Source organism: Cydia fagiglandana, chromosome 5, assembly GCF_963556715.1.
Source record: "Cydia fagiglandana chromosome 5, ilCydFagi1.1, whole genome shotgun sequence".
NCBI lineage: Eukaryota > Metazoa > Arthropoda > Insecta > Lepidoptera > Tortricidae > Cydia > Cydia fagiglandana.
This window is the reverse complement of record NC_085936.1, coordinates 18263013-18279200: the sequence shown is the minus strand read 5'-3', so window position 1 is coordinate 18279200 and position 16188 is coordinate 18263013.

The window sequence follows — 16188 nt, the reverse complement described above, 5'->3', positions numbered from 1 at the left end:
TTAACGAATGTACCCAGCTAAAATGGCAAGTTGCCGATGCGCCGTCGCTCTAGATACTTTTAATAATGCCACTTATCCTTTTGCTGTAGATACTTTTAATAATGCCACTTATCCAAGAATACGTGCGAATCACTTTTAAATTGGTCTGCTCTCTGCTAGTTCTCAAACTAATAGTCTGAAAGTTTTTTAATATCAACTAAACCTCTTTTCTTATTTACAATGTGACAAATGGTTTCTCACGTATGAAGTTTGGTGAATATATACACAGAAGCATTTCGAAGTGTAAACTGTTGTTTTAGACACTTACCTACCTACCTACTTAGGTTAGTAAAATTGATAATTATAATTAAACAATAATGTTAAGTTAAAGGTAAGTACATATCTACTAATGCCAATTAATAAAAGCGTAAGTAAATGTTGTTGGCGTTTTGTGATTACTACCTACGAACGGCTCCTGGATAATTATTCAAACGTTGGAGCAAAATATATTTTTCGCACTTGTATCGTTTTTTTGTAGATAACTAAAATAGTGGCTGCTAGGTCTTTTTCCAAATACAATGTGTTAAGCATACAGATGCGACATTACTGCGGCGACGTTGATGCCGCCATTCTTCTTCTACCTAGCGTTTTTCCGGTCTTTGCCACTATATTTGTCAATTTCCGCGATAAAATGAGTTACGGATGACGGTAGCTGCGACGAACGTCACTCATTTTATCAAGGAAATTGACAGTTATAGCGGTCACGTCCACGCCGCAGCAGCTGCTGTAATGCCGTCATAATAATGCAGACTACAGTCATCCAAATATCACCTTTAATGCAGCGTAATATTTTGCGACTTTAATAATCTGTATATATATTTTCTCAGTAGGTATGTAGTTGAAAATTTAAGAATTTTATTTAGTACCTAGTACCCCACTACGTTCCTGTCCTATCCAATAATTTGATCACCATCCAAAATAAATCACGGACCAACGTAACTGAACAAAAGTGTAAGACGCGTTCGATATCGGGGCAACAAAAACAAACCGGGCCAGGGGAGTTGTCAGGAGACGCGTAGTCAGCGAGAAATGGAGTAACCCATTTTAAACTAGAATGAATTGCACGTCGTGGACTACAGGTCCTCTGGAATTTTGCCCACTGACACCGCTAACGGACGTCCGCTTCTACCGACGAACATTGTTCGGACGAGCCTGAGGGATATGTTAGAATACGAACAAATAAAATAATTTGCTAAGGGGAAATGAGAAAGCTGGGCAAATAAAGCAGGATCAGACTTGACTTTTAAAAACGGAATTTAGTTATAAAGGTAGGTGTTATTAAGATGTTTCTTAATTAAGTTTTACGTATTATAATATGTAGTACAGTCTACTCTCGTTAATTCAAACCCGCGATAATTCGAACCTCTCTATAATTCGAAGTTATCACGAGTTCCTTAGAAAATATCTTTATATTTCGAAAAAAATCAATACATTTTTAAGCACTTGGTAATTCGAACAAAAAATGTCATAGCTACGTAACAAACCGACGCGTTAATTCAAACTCATAGGCGTCAAACACTCGACAATTCAAAGTTATGTACGTGTACGTACTTGGTACGTACCCCTACATTTTGAAACAAATTCAAGTTCATCGTCGCACGAGCATTTGTTATTGTAAAAGCATTTCAGGCACTAGGTCTTTCTGATAAAAAAGTTATTGAACCAAACTAATATTACAGACTTCTTCCGAAAGACTAATAATTCACATTTTGATATCGTTAAAAAAATTTGCAGTTAATAAATTATAATTGATTATTACTCAATAATTCGAACTATCATATTTTTTCTCTCAATAATTTCGAGCCATTTGATATTTCAAACTCTCGATAATTCGTAATATTTTAAAAGTCCCTTGAGTTTCGAATTAACGAGAGTCGACTGTATCCAATAGCGTTGTTGGTCAATAATTAGTAACAAAACAAAACGTTATCTTTTTCAATTAAGGATGTTGTACAAACTTTTTTAGAAGTGATGGAGATTAAGATATTTTTTCCTTTAAGTATGAAACAACATTCAGTATCAAACGGAAGGTTATCGTGACTATTAAGTTACGGACGGATCACAAAAATCAATCCTAAAGTTACAAAAATCAAGTTGCAAAGTAGATAAAAGTATAAAAAAAGTTTGTCAGATCAAGGCTTCGTATGTTTTCCGAAGGCTCCAGGCAGACACGCCCCGGTAACTGGGCACAAACTACCGCACCAATATTGACTTTTGCTCCTTCAAACTTCCTCATTCAATCTTTAATTAATTCCTTTTTTTTATCTAGTAATTTTCATCCTGGACGGAATGAGAGTGCATTGGAATTTTGTATGTTTTTTTATGAATGGAAATATTAATTGTGTGCAATTAATATCAACAGTGAGTGACTTATTTTGAGTAAGCCATGAATGTTGTGTGTAGTGAAGAACCTGGTGTAGAAATTATAAAAATCTACAAGGTTTTTGCTGCAGAAATCTCACAGAAAATAATCATTTCACAGAAATTTAATCATGTACGTAAACGTTATACCAATGCCATATAATAGACATGTCGTAGGCAGCCTACTTACCTGCCTACGACATGTCTATTATATGGCTAAAAATGAATATTTCGGTAATCAATAAACAAGGTTCAGAAAAGGTATCGATACATTATTAAATTCTTCAAGCTTCTCATCCTGCCATTGTAACCGAAATATGCGTACTTTCGTTAAGCATGAACACTTCTAAATGGAAATTCCGAAGTTAGGTTCGTTAACAACCCAACTTTATTCATTAGCCTGTATTGTCTACCGAATTTATTCGTCAGGTCGAACGCGTGGCGGCCGAACTCTGACAACATTCTGGCTTCTTCGAGCTTAACTAAATATTTTCATCCTGTTTTGTTTATCTTTGTACAGTATGTAAATTAAATTGTATCTTAATACTTAGCACGAGTAAATAATTCAGTGAGCTTGAGCGTTACATAGAGGCACATTAATGATTTTCCTGGGATTCGGTTAAATTTGGAAGTTAAGCGTGACAAAAATTCGTTTGACATCTCAACATCAAGAAAAACGCAATCATTATCGAGAAATAATGACTTATCTTTGTCATATCGTAAAGAGTAAAAAGACCCAAACAAGTAAGCTGTGAGAAAATAAGGTTTTCTACAATATAAATTGAAATCGCTTCTCTGACGAAATTTACTTACAACCGAGTGAATTATCCCCTCCAGATAGTGTTAGTGTTTAGTTTGTTCTCATTCGTTGCACTCAGCATATCCTTTGAGCTAGCTTTGAGGCGTTCCAGACTAATTACGAAACTTTCCGAATGAAATGTCAATGGTGACCGCTTAGTTATTTTACTCCCTAAAACGGTGCCTTTGTAAAGACGTTTTGTATTGGAGTTTAGCTTGATCCCGAAAACTACACATTCCAGAGGTCGATTTAATTAACTTGATACAGATGTAGTGCAATCTTCTTCTTCCTCATGACTGGGGGTCGCGACCACATGAGGTCGTTATTTTGTGCACCAAGGCTCTCCATTCTGCACGATTTTCCGTTTTCCTAATAATAGGCGCCTGTGTAGATCCCTGGCCGGCCCTTTTTACAGTGTCCCCCCAGCGGGTTGGTGGATGTCCACTACTCCGTCTTCCCTCCACCATGCCAACCATAATGCGCTTTTCAAGGTTGTCCGGCTCCATGTAGTGCAACCGATGTAGTGCAATAATTTTCTAAAATCATTTATTTTCCATCGTATTTTCACGGAAACGTACGAACGTGTCTTGATATTTCAGTCAGTGTCGGTATAAAAAGTACTGAGGTGGACTGAAGCAGTATGACAAATACGAACGTTTCCTAGAAAATAATTATGCACTACATCTGTTCACAAGATAAAACATTGATTCAGATCACTCGTGGACGCCTAAATGCAATAATAAGTGGTCGACTTTTTGCTGATATAATATTGATTATAGAAGTTACTGATATTCTAAAGGTGAAAGATGGTCCGCCGTACGTCCGTTAAGATCGCAGCTATAGGAGAGAGCGAGAAAGAGATATGCTGACCGGACCAAGGCCGTGGGTCCGGTAAGCCCGTCTGTTACACCTTTAACACAACAAAAACAAACCTTCATATACTCAAATTTATTCTGGACAAATACCTACGTTTGTGAATTTTTGCACCAATCGTCCCATGCCTATAATAGTCATTAAGTTGACAAATAATCATTGGAGTGGAATAGTATGTTAAATCCGCTTGCATATGGAAAAAGTTGCCCCTGAGAACGATTTAATGTTCTGCAGCGCCGTTAAAAATATTTTTATATTTTATCATTTAATATTGGTTGTAGCCTATACCTCGTTTTTTTTAGCATTAGAAATTAGGTAAACAATCTTGATGTGTCTTTTAATTGACAAACACATTTTAAAAATAAGTTACGGCAAATATGTAACAATTATGAATCTAATACGATCATTTATATTCTTCGGCTTTCATAAGTAATAGTTTTTGATTTTTAAAAAGCGTTTTTCAATTAAAAGACATGTCAAGATCGCTTACCTTCTTGCAAGTTCTTTCTAATGCTAAAAAAAACGAACTATACTTATAAATTGTGTGCAATTAAAATCAACAGTGAGTGACTTATTTTGAGTAAGCTATTAAGCTAAAGAACATCATAGAAGGAAAAATAGAAGGGAAAGAGAGGAAGAGGAAGACCGAGAATCAATTATTTCAACCAAATAAAAGAAAAGGTTCAGGTCGTGTCATACCAGAAGGTTAAGGAGTTGGCAGAGGATCGGACGAGTTGGAGATTGCTCCACCGACAAGAGCACAGCTCTTGAATATAAAGAAGAAGAAACCTAGTTTGTGCCCACTACCTACACGTCCTACTGGCTAAGACCCCCATCTCTTTTCCTCCATTATCGTGTTGATGTGTAAGTACTAAATGTTCTAAATTAGCATTTTTACTAATACACAAATAAAAGGGTAATATAGCTAATCATTAGTATGGTAATTTTTGATCCGTCAAAATAAGCCTAATTTCTTTTTAATCTAAATCGCCGTGGGTAAGCCGGCTGCAATTAAACCCGCCTTTGACGGGCTATGTTACGCTTCATTGGCCAATATCGCGCAGCAAGCGGGGCGTGAATCCGTTCATTCTAAATTTTCAGAAGGATTTGCATGACGCAGCATTTTACTTGTTCCGTCAAAGTGTGTACTTGTAATAAATCTATGATTTTAATCGAATTTAAAGTGTCGTGAGTCATACTAACCTTAAACTTATTAGGTATATAGTGTAACTCGCGTATATTTAACTAATCACTCGCGCAACATGTCCCAAACACATCGTGCGAGTGACAAAATAGGAGAACGAAAACGGGAAAAATTAATTTAATGTCTCTGATTTTATTTTATTCATGTATTAAACTACGATAATAGTAAAGTGTAAATGTTAAAACCTGATATAAAATATCGTCGCATAAAAAGGCGGAAATATATTTGAAGAATCTATTAGCCAACTGATGAAAAATGTATAAGACGTCAGTCAATCTTCAATCGTGTATCAAAAAATTTACTCAGTTTCAATAATAAAACATATATTAAACTCAAATAAAACTTCGAAGTAGGTACATATTCGATGGGGACGATAACTACTATAATTTAGACAGAAATTACCCTTAAATTTTCAATTGGGTTAGAATGCCTACAGTTTATACTACCTACTTACTTACGTTTCAGGTGTAGGTACATAAATAGTCGTAAGTTTATCTTCATAAATTATCATTATCTAATGTAAGCTTAAGTTTTGTATAATTAAATTAACCAAGTTTTGTATATTATTAAAATAACACATATTTTTTTACATTTCTGTATAATACTTAAGTTCAATGAGTAAAATGTTTATTTCATATCTAAAAATTTACACAAAATAAAAATTAACTTACCAAAACACATAAGCACCTAGTGTTCAAGATAACATCGAATGTCCCGTGGGTGGTTCTGTGCTACAGTGAGGAAGAAAGTCTATAAATCAAGAAGCAGGGTATAATAAATTTAAGAGGAAGACTATTTCGGATATTTTTGTAAAATCCGAACGGACTTCGATGCGATTGGTTTCTTTCAAGAAACGTAGATACCAGTCCTGTTTTGGTCACGTTCATTTCATTTCAGTTTTTAACTAATATAGCTAAATAAAATATACGCGAGAGGAATCTGGGTTATATTTAGGTACTCTATCTTCAAAATCAAAGTTTAGCTTTATTTATTTGAAGATTAAAATATGAAATTTAACATACTATAACTAGGTACCTATTGCTCTTTCCTAAAAGACTAGGTAGGTATGTGAAAACTGTAAGAAAAAACAAGTAATAAGACAGTCCGTTCGGAATAACGGCCGGACTTGTAGGTATCCTTAACAAAAAAAGACGGCCAAGTGCGTGTCGGTCCACGTTTAATTGAGTGTTCCTTCATACGATATAAAATACCATACCAACAAAATGTCGTGTCTTCCTGGCTTTTATTAAGAAAAAAGTTATATGGAATAAAACTTATAACAGATGTAATTTATTTATTTATTCAAACTTTACTGCTCAAACACAGGAAAAATGTACAAATGGCGGACTTAATGCCTAAAGGCATTCTCTACCAGTCAACCATTGGGTCAAACAGAGAAAAATGTTGGTGCAGGAGATTCATAACTTTATTGGGACATAAAAATACAAACTAAACTACATGCAATATAAAACTTAAAATAATCTTATAAATAAACTTATAAAAAAATGCTCCCCAGTTTATAAAGTTTGTTATTACGTAATTTTTTTCTTCTTGAAAGGATTTAGTGTGTTATAATTCTTAAATTTTTTCATATTTTTATTCGCCCAGTCAAAACTTAGAGGGAGGTGGGATATCTTATTTTCGAAAGCGAAAAAGAAATATACCTGCAAAATTTACCTACATGTACTGTGACAAACAGACAGAACGGACAGACGGACAGGCAGGCATAACGAAACTTTAGGGGTCCCGTTTTTACCTTTTTTGCCACTGTTCACCGACTGCGCTTGCACTGCACATCCTACCTTTTGTAATGAAACACTTTCTTGACAACTTAACACTCATTTATTGCGAAACCAAATTGACTATATACAGGTTGGTGGAAAAATCTTAATAGCGCGAAGTAGCCGACAGAACAGCGACATCTACCGTGAAATTGGGCAACTATAAAAACTAAACATTACTACATTCAACAGCCATGGCACCCTAAAAAGTGCGAAAAAGTTTTTTAGTTTCATACATGGCCACTTTGACAGACGTCATTCGATTGTGTTGAACGCAGTGTGCACGTCGAGCAAGAGTGATGCGCGTAATACGTCAAGAGGCAATGACACGACCCTTTCCCATTTCCCTAGTAACATTTTTGTTTGTAAATTCGCTATGATGAAATATTCATGTCACATTTGCACGCAGATTCGAGCGATCAGCCAACTGTGAAATAATGCAAACAAGATAAAGTTATGACATCTCTAGTGGGCTGTAAGCGATTGGTGCCGCTTACTACAATTTATCTCCTTTGCTCCGTATTTCTGAACAGCTTTACCTTTTGTCGTGTGTTGTTTGATCTTTTCTGTGATACTTAACGGTAGATCCAATATCTTTTATTGTTAGTAATAAATTCGAAACTCTGCGTTTTGTTGAACATACAGGCTGAAAATAAAGCATTTTCCGAAGTATTATAAAATTACGTTCGTAAGTGACATAGACGGTGAAGGCGGAAATAGATGCTCCCAATTCACTTGAAAAAGTTGTACACGGTGCCCAATATAATACGTTTCAACCATCCAATCCAATCGCGCTGTTTTACGGAGAGCAATTTTCACCTTTTCGTAGAAAAGCTGCGAGATAAACAATATCTTCGTCGAGGGCAACATCGACATCGACATCGTTCCAATCTAAATTATCGCCTAGTTTCGGCGCTGGCTAATTAACTGTAGTGCCGGTAACTTGGTTATATGCTGTTTCCTGGAAATTTTCAAGAGATGGCACGGTGTTTGAGGAGATTCCTAGCACGAGGGAAATATTAAACATTTTAAATAGTTAGAACAGATAATGTTACATAAATACTGACAGATAACGCACCGTTGAAGATAGGATCATGAAAAACTCCACTTGACACGGATTTTTGAAATTCAATCCTAAGAGGTACCTATAAAAAAACTTAAAGACGCAGACCAAGGCGAAGGCTATTGTAAATGTAAAGAAAAAAAATCGTGAAACCCAAAATTATATGAATTTAAATTAATAACTACCTAAAAAACTAAATATTAAAAACAAAACGATTTTGCAGGTAAGTGCGGGCGGGAATATTAAATAGATACTTACTCAAAAAGAGCCTAAGGAACATTTTCGATAAATATACCTACATTTAATATTATCTATTTAATTTTCCCTCGCTTTAGGAGTAATCACGAGAACAACACTACTCGGCGCATCTTCTTCAGATAACAGCCCTTGCAACTTAACTTTTCTTTTGATAGTTTCTCATAGTCTTAACAGGCTATAAAATATGCTTTGATCCATAAACGAGTTTCCATTAGTTGGAGTTGGGATTGGATTTAATTGGCGTTTTTATTCTCAGCTTCGGACTCGGTTAGAGCAATAAAGTTTTATTAATCAAGTTGTTGGGAGCTGATTGTTCGACAGCATTTACTTAATTGAAAACATGTCGTTTGTAGATAAACTTCGTCTTTTGATAAAGTATTCGTTGGGTTTAATCTTAAGTGAGAAATAAACTTTCCACTTGTTTAAGAAATATGTTATGCTCTCTCGCTTAGGATGCATTGATAAATGAGATTAAGTATGAAATTTTCACTAAATGCAGGAAATTATAGACATTAGTGACTATTAAAACCGTATGGCACAATACCTTCATTTAAGAAGTGGTTTTATTACATTTTCATGGTTTCATACACTTCCGTAATTAAGTACATAGACATAATTATATTAAAGCAAAGCATTAATTTGACATACCATTCATTTTTAATAAAAGTTATTTACCTACATTTATACTAATTTAATGGATCACACTAGGGCAAGCTGTAATAATTCGTATAGTCAGCGCCAAAAGTAGCGGATCAGTCGCGGTAGCCAAGATGCCAATCGCTTACGCTCCATAGCGATCGAAACGCAACTGTCACTGTCGCACTAATATGGAAGAGTGATAGAGAGACATAATACTTTTCGTTGTCGAAGCGGCAGCGATTGTAACCTTGGCTAGGCCGGCTGACTACGCGTTAAAAGTAAGTATCTAACTTCACCAGAATCGCCAGTAACTTATTAAAAAGGGATATAGAAATTTAGAGGTAATTAGACTGATGCAAATACTTTTGAACGCAAAGGGTAAATATATATCCCTATTTGGAAAAATATTCCACGGTAGCAGATAAATACTTTTGGCGGGTTTCACCCGCTACTATTGTTGCTGACTATAGGTACCATGTCTGTCTATGCAATAGGTAGGTAAGTGGTTTGTTTGAGATCAAACTCAGATTGGTGCAACATGTGATCTAGTCATTAATTCAATGTCTCGTAGGAGACCGTAGTATGCTGCATATGAAGCTTTCAATTTGTTTTATTGACAGCTTGTATCATAGCTTCATAGCAATAATAACGCTAGAGATGTAGTGTTTATCTGTTTTCCTTCGTATTTTCACGGAAACGTACGAACGTGTCTTGCTATTTCAGTCAGTTTAAGTACAAAAAGTGCTGAGGTTGACTGAAGTAGCAAGACAAACAAGGAAAACAATTACGCACTACATACATGTAGTCGCCATAAGATATATCGGAGCGGCCTAGGTGCTCACAAATATCTGAACACGCCTCTATTGTCAGGGAGTTAGAGAGCGTGCTCAGATATTGTGAACACCTTGGCCGCTCCGATATATCTGATGGTGACTGTACTATAGTGAAAAGTGTTGTAATTCTATTCACTCATATGCAGGTAATACAGTGCTGGAATGCGTAGTTAAAGTTTAACAGCTCACCGTTCTTCCTTAGTAAAGTCTAGTAAAGTCATAAAATGACTTAAATGACTCAATAGTTAAGTCTCGGGCTGTCAAAAATCTTTATACGATAGCGTCCTCATATTTCACATTTTATTATACTTGTTTTGTTCTAACTAAGTGGATATCTACATGTCAATTATTCTATTAGCTGCAAGCCTATTGTATGTCGGATAAAATAAAGATAAGATAAATCGAATATATTCCCAAGGGAACCGGTAAAGCCGCCATTCTCATGCAGGTTGTGCGCCGCTCCCTGTTGTTAATTTTCCTCTCCGTTAATGTAAAAGTAACACACTGAAGTCTCCTCCTCAAATCTAATGCGGCACTGCTTAAAAGGAGGCGTTTGAAGATAAGTGAGTAGCACTTATTTTTAGGGAGCTTGTAAGTAGCGTATTTAGATTTCATTTTTTATCTATATGCGTTATCTACATCGCAAATTTTGTGACGTGAGTACAATAATTAGGCGAATATATTTATTCTTGGTACTTGTTGTTATGGCAACCTGGGTTACTTTTAAAATCCTTAGTCTTCTAACAGTTATAAGCCCTTCCATAATGGGACATCTACTTAGCATACCTAACATTTCTTCTAAAGAACTATGCTACTACTGCCACGGTTGACGGGACAGAACAATAATTAACAAAAGAAAGTTGATGCACCCGATTACATAAATTATTATATGTATGTACTTATATGCAAAAATTCAGCATAATTGAACACCAGGAAGTTGGCTAAGGAATACATACAAGCATAAAATAAACCCACAGCAAGCTAAAGACTAGTTGCGGCTCGATTCGGGAAATAAATAGTAAAGATATGTGACGTTCCACTGCAAAAGGTACATCATGGCGGCTGGCTCCGCAATTCGAGAAATGAATTAGAGATTCACTAGATATGAAATAGTGAAGATATGTGACGTTCGACGGAAAAAGGTACCCTATGGCGGCCGGGGCTTACGTCGCAAAGCGTAACATATCTTTACTATATCGTATCTAGTTACTCTCTTATTCACTTCCCGAATCGCGCCGTTAGTATTAGTATTACGTAGAGTTAGACACTGCAACATTTATAAGTAATTAATTTTGCAAAGTTTATTTTAAAATACTAATGTAATCTCTATACTTTTTTTAAAGGTACAAATATTCAGGTATAATTCTAGAGTAATACAAAATTAAAACTAAAGTTAAAACAAGAAATAAAATAAAAATACAAATTATAAAATATACTTACCTACAAAAAAATAAACCAATTACAAAAAGAACATAGTACTTGGTTTCTGCTTTTATACGAGTATCTATCCTTTTATTAAGGGTTCTTAAATTAAACTTAATAACTATTCACAGTAGAACGTGGTAAATAACGGTTATTGTTATCATTTTTGCACCAAAATTAGGTCAGTAAAATACGAAGCAAAGTTATCGGATCAACTCTATAGATATTATTATCTGCGGTATCTTCGCAAACCATGTTTATGTTCAAAGTTCCGAAGGTACAGTAACCGAAACTCGAAGTTAGAAAATCTAAACTGTTATTATTAACAAAACAAAACGCAACATGATAAAGGTAAACTTGGGTCGGTCGGCACGTTCGGCCGATATCGCTGAAATATGACCACTCTATTTATTCTAGTTTTAACAAATTTCGGAAGAATTAAACCGGACATCGTTAACCCTTTTGTGCGGATCCAATTTCTATGATTTTGAATGTGATACAAATTTGCGTTGAGATAATTTTATTCGATTTACTAAAGCGGAATAAATGGGTGTATATTCAATATTCTCATTTGAATAAACTAGGTTAATTCTGAATCATTTGAGTCGGTGATTCTGAAGAATAAATTATTCTTTTTGAAAAAATAATAATTTATTATTTGATATAAAATAGACCCGCTTCTATTTTTGTTTTACATACGTGTTCATAAATAATGTAGGTATTAAAACTTATTGCTTGCATAACTAAATATTACGTGTTAAATACATTGTGTTGCATTAATTTTGAAGATTCAATCGCTCCCTTTGCAGTCATCCTCAAACAGACGGAACAAAATCGTCTGGTTACAGCGGTTTTTGGCGCCTGCTATTACATTTAAGGCATCTTTAACCCATGGGACGTATTTGGCAATAATACGGGTTTCAATTTTAGATAAGACTAGAAAATAGTGTAATTGTCCATTGTATACCTAAACCGTGCCGCCGCAAGTCCGGCTCGGAATACACATTACTACATTAAGTGGGAGACATGTAATTCGTTGGTTTCATTGTGGACTTGAGTTGAGATTGCTTTAAGTATATGGTGTACGAGTATACAGGGAAGAAGTATTTATTGGGCACTCTAAATAAAACGTTGAGGTAAATGAAAGTTTCTAGAAACAGATATTATTTTACTTATTCTTTCTAAAATATAATAAGTTATTTCTAAATGTAACTGCACTCACCTATTTTTCTTTCTAATTGTATGGGTTATTAGGGTTCCGTCCGTAGCCAAATGGCAAAAAAACGGAACCGTTTGATGACCGGTTGAGCCTAGTTGAATCGGATCAAACTTCTTAATACGAAGCTCAAATCCTGACAAATTAAAGTATAAACGTAATACCGTACATTAGTTTTGAGTCATCAGTCATAAGTTTTCTTTCTAGTTTATACATAAACCGGTATATACACGCGAGTTCGTTGGTGCAGTTAATCGATAACGTTCTAAAATGCGTACTTTCTTGTACTTTTTCATATTTCTAACGAACGTTCAGTGGCACTGATTAAACATACGTCGACACCGAGCAATGTTTTTATAGCACGAAGCATATTTGCCATTGACTGCCGTCATCAGACTGCGCAATGTGCATTGTGCATTATGATTACCTACTGTACTTTGATATTTCTTACTTAAGAATCTACTTATTTTGTTAAGGTGATAAGACTTTCATGTTCTTCTCATAGTTTATAATTAAGTGAATAATTAAAAATTCATTAATATTGTCCTTCGCTGCCTGCAACACAGGGAATCCTGGGTACGAGTTGTTCAGCCATTTATAAACCTTTGTCTTTAATAAAAAACCTTACTATGTAAGAGTAACGACTGTGTACTATACTTTTCTCAATAAATTATTTGTATTTGTAAATTATGAAACATTCAAGAAGTGAGAAAAATCATTTAGTTATAAAATTCAAAGCCGAGACAGTTCAATACACTATTTGTCACTTAAAAATCCAGTTTTTTCTACTAGAAAATTTCTGGGTGGATCTAATTAACATGACTAAGCAATAATTCCTAATGTCTAAATCATATAATACGTACTAGATTTTTCTTCATTTAGCACAAACACTGCGGCAATAGCACTCCGAATGTAACTTTTAAAACATATTTATAATGTTGAACTAATTATCTTATTTCCACAATGTTATTTTCACAGCTATTTTCACGCACGCATCTAAATATTTAGCGTGGGGACTATAGCCCAAGCCCTCTCGCGCATGAGAGGAGGCCTGTGCTCAGCAGTGGGACGTATATAGGCTGAAATGATGATGATGATGATCTAAATATGGTTCGTCTAGTTGCCAAGACAAGTGATCTGTGATATTTGCAGTTTGCCGCGGACGGTATCCGCCGGCGCCGTGTCGGATATGCGTGAGCGTTGCTTTCATTATTTGCAGTTTGCCGCGGACGGTATCCGCCGGCGCCGTGTCGGATATGCGTGAGCGTTGCTTTCATTGCATTCCTGTTATGAACTAACTAGCTCTTACTTTGTTCACGTAAAATGTTGTGAAGTTCTTTCATATCACGCATGCATGGAAAATAAATTAATCACACTCGTTAATCACACAATGAAAACTAATCACCCCATCGGTGAATTAAGTAAATCTAAAAACTGCAAATAATTTTGTTGCACTCAGCTCAATAAGTGGCTGGGCTGCGTAAATTAATGAATGATGCTTTTATTCGAAACCCACATACACAACAGCATTAAAATAGGCTTAAAAATCTAGGTAAAGGGTCTAGCAGGCTAAGCGAACAAGAAGTGCCCCCAACGACGGATTTGGTCATTCTTTCAGGTGGTGTACTGGCAGGTCCTAAGAACTCTCTATGCTTAATATCAGTCCTCGATCTTCTTTTGTTTTCGAGTTATGTAAAATCATCAGTGTATCATTGAAAGTGTCATATTTTGTGAACCGTTCAAGTTAGATTAACCAAACAAAATTATATTTGACAACAATAAAATAGACTTCAAAATGAATATGTTTAACCTGCATCATGTCCTTATACTTCATTATAAAAAAAAAACATTTTATTTTTCTTCTCATTATTTTTTATACTATTCGCGGAGGTACACCTACAAAAAAAATATGCATGAGTAGCCACTAATACCCACTATATACATGTATAAAAATATTTGCATAAATCTTCGTGCGTCATGTCAAAAAAAAAACATTATCGAACAAGGATCTCGGAAACGGCTCTAACGATTCCAGAAAAGGATAACACTCGGCATGTGTCGCAGCACATGAGTAGTGTTACGAAGTGATTTCCAGTGTACCCATTGACACGTAAACAAACACAGAACATAAAAACAAGCAGCAGAATACAACAGAATATCTAGATCTCTCTAGATCGGAAAGGATGAGATCTGTAATCGAGATCATTTTGCCTATATTCTTACATTTTTCCAGAATGCTTTGTTGTTTAAAATGTTTATACCATCTAAAGTGGTTACTACTACTAAATAACCCCCTGTATTAACAACTTTCTTTGAACTTTGACATGCTTTCACTAACTAAAAGATTAAAATTGTACGCTTCAGGTCAATGAAACAAATATGTTTACACTATACACTTTTAACCGAATCAGACTTCACTAAATTTTATTTCTGGACACCATTTTTAGGGTTCCGTACCCAAAGGGTAAAACGGGACCCTATTACTAAGACTTCGCTGTCCGTCCGTCCGTCCGTCCGTCCGTCTGTCACCAGGCTGTATCTCACGAACCGTGATAGCTAGACAGTTGAAATTTTCACAGATGATGTATTTCTGTTGCCCCTATAACAACAAATACTAAAAACAGAATAAAATAAAGATTTAAATGGGGCTCCCATAAAACAAACTTGGTTTTTGACCAAAGTTAAGCAACGTCGGGAGTGGTCAGTACTTGGATGGGTGACCGTTATTTTTGGCTTTTTTTTTGCATTATGGTACGGAACCCTTCGTGCGCGAGTCCGACTCGCACTTGCCCGGTTTTCTATTTTCAGCCAATAATAAGCTCACCGCTTGTTTACGTAACTCGTCATTTAGCGGCACAAAGACGCGGCGCAAGCGAGGCCAATTCTGATTTATCAATTTGTTGAGTCCTTTCATGATTAGGGGTCATCCATTAATTACGTCACACGAATTTCTAGGTTTTTGACCCCTCCCCCCCTCCTTGTCACACTTGGTCACATTTGGCCAACCCCTCCCCCCTAGTGTGACGTCACATTTTTCGACGAAATCGCCAAATCGAATTAAGTAAGTACCTAAGTATTATTAATATTTTATCAAAATATTTTTGACGATATAAATATTAGTAATTTTATAACCCAAAACTGCTTAGAAAAGAAAATTAAACGAATTAAACGATTATCGTTTTAAAACTTGTTATTTAAATGTACAGTGAATAAAATAATTTAAATAGATTTTCGGTTACTGATGAAGTTAAAGTGTCGTCACAAAGTTTGTGTCTCCCCCCTCCCCCATGTCACAATATGTCACATTTTCTTGACCCCCTCCCTCCCCCTAAACGTGTGATGTAATTAATGGATGACCCCTTACCTCACGGGCCTCAATAAGAGCGGACTGCAATAAGGATGGACTACAACCCGACGGCAATCTGTATGGGAACTGCACGCCGATTGTACGCCAACTGCAACGTCGGCGTGCAGTCCTATACAAGAGTCAGTCCGTCTGCACCGGCCCTAAGTACGAGCGAGACGAGACGACACTGCATTTCGCAAGCTACTAAAACAAAAGCACGCTGATGATACGACTGAGACTGATCCGAGCGGTGACGCTTGACGCTGACGTCGACTGCCATTGGTTTTATTTAATGCATATATAATGCATGGCGGTAGGCGCGTCAACGTCGAGTGTGAACTCTCATGGCGTTCG